The sequence below is a fragment of the Electrona antarctica genome, assembly GCF_951216825.1.
Source record: "Electrona antarctica genome assembly, chromosome: 20".
Classification (NCBI taxonomy): domain Eukaryota; kingdom Metazoa; phylum Chordata; class Actinopteri; order Myctophiformes; family Myctophidae; genus Electrona; species Electrona antarctica.
In genome coordinates this window covers 24,105,855-24,110,039 of record NC_136801.1, presented here as the reverse complement: position 1 = coordinate 24,110,039, position 4,185 = coordinate 24,105,855, and positions in this window count along the sequence as shown.

Here is a 4,185-nt window from a genome sequence, read left to right as displayed (position 1 = left end):
CGGAAGTAAAGCCTCCTCCACACTTCTGTTTTGTCTTTATTCTTTACAGTCGTGCAAATTTATCCTAATATAAATAGAAAGCATCTACGCATCTAAAGTTTGCTGCATTGCAGAAATGGACATAAAAATAAAAAAAAGCAATATTTTAAAATATATTTTTGTGAACGGAAATGACAAACATTTGTTGGATCGGGAGGTGTAGTTCCAGACTCTATATAGCATTCAGGAGGTGTAGTTCCAGACTCTATATAGCATTCAGGAGGTGTAGTTCCAGACTCTATATAGCATTCAGGAGGTGTAGTTCCAGACTCTATATAGCATTCAGGAGGTGTAGTTCCGGACTCTATATAGCATTCAGGAGGTGTAGTTCCGGACTCTATATAGCATTCAGGAGGTGTAGTTCCGGACTCTATATAGCATTCAGGAGGTGTAGTTCCGGACTCTATATAGCATTCAGGAGGTGTAGTTCCGGACTCTATATAGCATTCAGGAGGTGTAGTTCCAGACTCTATATAGCATTCAGAGATTGTGGAATAGTTGTCTGGCTATCGAGACGCCGAGGTGAGTTTGCAGAAGGTGTTCCCTGTCGCCTTGTGTGATTGGCTCAGCGGGGGATTTCGAACCGGTACACTTTGATATCGTCGCTGTCGGGTGGAAATCTCATATGTCCAAACCTGTTTTTTACCAGGATTACAACTCATAAATATGCAAAACAATAATCGGGAAATAGGTGCGATGTGGCGCGTTTTGAGCTTGTAGATCTGTTATTTTTTTAACCTTGTATGAGATACTGTAGTAGTACGATGCAGTAGGACAATGGTATTCAACCAGTGGTCCTTGAGGGGTTCCAGGTGGGGAGAGTTGGTAAATGGCCCCTGATTAGACAAAATCGTATCCAACGACATCAAAATAACCCAAAAGTCTTGGGTCTGAGAGGCTACATGTTACCAAATGGTCGCCCTGAAAAACCACTGAAGTAGAACATTAATTTGAGATAAGACGTTAGGACACGAATATGTGACCTTCTGGATAGTCATAACTAAAGCGAGCTATGCACAGAGCCTCCTTCTCCTCCTCCTCTCATAACTACAGCTATGCACAGAGCCTCCTTCTCCTCCTCCTCTCTTAAATACAGCTATGCACAGAGCATCCTTCACCTCCTAATACTGAACTACAGCTATGCACAGAGCCTCCTTCACCTCCTCCCTCTCACTGAACTACAGCTATATGCACAGAGCCTCCTTCACCTCCTCCCTCTCATAACTACTATGCACAGAGCCTCCTTCACCTCCTCCCTCTCATAACTACTATGCACAGAGCCTCCTTCACCTCCTCCCCTCTCACTGAACCTCCTCAACTCCACCCAACCTCTTCTCATTCTCTCCTCTCTCTGACAGTTCCCCTCCTCTATCCTCTTTCACCAATCTCGTCCTGTCCTCTTCTCTTCCTTCCCCTCCTCTCCCCTCCCCTCCTCCCCCCTCCCCTTCCTGTCCCCTCTTCTCTCCCCTCCCCTCCCCTCGCCTCCCCTCTCCTCTCCTCTCCTCTCCTCTCCTCTCCTCTCCCCTCATGTCCTCCCCTCTCCTCTCCCCTCCTCCCCCCTCATGTCCTCCCCTCTCCTCTCCCCTCCTCCCCCCTCATGTCCCCTCCTCTCCCCTCATGTCCTCTCCTCTCCTCTCCCCTCCCCTGTCCTCCTGTCCTCCCCTCTCCTCTCCTCTCCCCTCCTCCCCCCTCCTGTCCTCCCCTCTCCTCTCTCCTCCCCCCTCATGTCCCCTCCTCTCCCCTCATGTCCTCTCCTCTGTCCTCCCCTCCTGTCCTCCCCTCTCCTCTCCCCTCCTCCCCCCTCATGTCCCCTCCTCCCCCCTCATGTCCTCCCCTCTCCTCTCCCCTCCTCCCCCCTCATGTCCCCTCCTCTCCCCTCATGTCCTCTCCTCTCCTCTCCCCTCCCTGTCCTCCTGTCCTCCCTCTCCTCTCCTCTCCCCTCCTCCCCCCTCCTGTCCTCCCCTCTCCTCTCCACTCCTCCCCCCTCATGTCCCCTCCTCTCCCCCTCATGTCCTCTCCTCTGTCCTCCCCTCCTGTCCTCCCCTCTCCTCTCCCCTCCTCCCCCCCTCATGTCCTCTCCTCTGTCCTCCCCTCCTGTCCTCCCCTCTCCTCTCCCCTCCTCCCCCTCATGTCCTCTCCTCTGTCCTCCCCTCCTGTCCTCCCCTCTCCTCTCCCCTCCTCCCCCCTCATGTCCCCTCCTCTCCCCTCATGTCCTGTCCTCTCCTCTCCCCTCCCCCTCCTGTCCTCTCCTCCCTCCTCCCCCCTCCTGTCCTCTTTTCCTCCTTTGCTCTTTCTTCCGCTTTTCTCTCCCTCAGCTGTGGCGACCAAAAGGCCAAACGTCACTGCCTGATTTAAGAGGTGTGTGTGTGTGTGTGTGTGTGTGTGTGTGTGTGTGTGTGTCTGGAGTTATGGTTTTGAGATATTTAGCAAGCTCCTGTATCCTCAAACACACACAGACCTCTTAAATCAAGTAGCGACACCCATCAAGATTATGTATGTGTGTGTGTGTGTGTGCGCGTGTGTGTGTGTGTGTGTGTGTGTGTGTGTGTGTGTGTGTGTGTGTGTGTGTGTGTGTGTGTGTGTGTGTGTGTGTGTGTGTGTGTGTGTGTCTCAGGTGTCAGTTTACAGTGACCCGAGAGGAAAGGGGAGGAGAGCAGAGGAAAGGAAAGGAGAGCAATGGAGGGTATGAGTTATAATTAAACACCCTCATGCAACAGCTTGCACGTCTATAAGGGGTCCTGACTCCTGACTCCTGACTGACTGACTGGCTGACTAGTGACTGACTGACTAGTGACTGACTGACTGACTCTCTGTAACGATAGAGAAACATACCTGCACACCGTCTCTGCAAAAAACCTTTGTTAGAGACAGCACAACGTGATGAAGATGGTGTTTTTTTTTTACCCAGCACTCATCTTCAATTGGAACACAGGCCATAACAAGGAAACTCAGATGTGTGCATAGATTCTGTGGTGCTTAGCACCCCCTGGTGGCCACATCTACGGGGCCAGGTGACACAAGGATCACTTCACGTGGCTGCTCAACAAACAAGCAGAATGATCCAACAGGTTGTGTGAACTGTCCTACTCTCTTGCTCCTATATCCCCCCCACCTTCTCTCTCTCTCTCTCTCTCTCTCTCTCTGCACGTAGTTCTCAACCCAGCCACAGGGTGGAGTCGCACTCATCAGTCCCACAATAGGAAGCAAGAGAGCAGTCAGTGGAAAGTCACAGCAAGGACAGCGTTCCTGTCTTCCTCTCTCTCTCTCAGCCTGTCTGTCTTTCTGTCTTTCTGTCCACCTGTCTGTCTGTCTGTCTGTCTGTCTCTGTATTCAAGGGCGTATTTTCATTATGAGTCTGTCTGTCTGAAAAGACTGGAGGAAAGTAGTAAAGGAAACAATGAAAGGACGAAACAATTCTCTTCCTCTCTCTCACTCTGTCCATCTCTCTGCAGTGCGATCAGGCAGCAGCCTCTCAGCCAATCACAGCTTAGGATCCAGCTCCCAGCCCATAATAGGCTAATGGGATGCCTCGCCATGGCAACCAGGGCCCCAACAACACAGCCTTCTCTCTCTCTCTCTCCCCCTCTCCCTCTCATCTTGTCCTTCTCTACTTTCTTTTTCCTTTCTTTCACTCTCTCTCTCTCTCTCTCTCTGTCTCTCTCTCTCTGTCTCTCTGTCTCTCTCTTTCAAAATGGATTCCCTGCACACACTGCCTCTCTTTCCATCCCCCCCCCCTCCTCTTCTCACCCCTCTCCGCTCTGCTCCTCTCATTCTTATTTGGCCTCTTGTCCCCTCCCATCTTCTCCAGTGTGTTGTAAGATGGAGATCAACACACTATTGCTGTTATTGTTGTCATCAACTATTCAGCATCATCATAACCATCATCATCATAATATCAGATGAGTCAATGAAATCATTGTCATCACATCAACAAAGCATCTGTCTTTGTCATCCCCCTTCCCTCAATCATTCTCTCTCTGACCCCCCCACCCCCCACCCCCACCTCTCTCTCTGCCAACCCAGCTGCCCACACTCATTCCTCCCTACCCACACCTCCTCATACCATCACATAGAAGGGGGGGAGGGGGGGGGGGGGTAAACAAAGGAAAAGTTGCTCAAACAGAGCGAGAGAGAGAGAAGAAGATA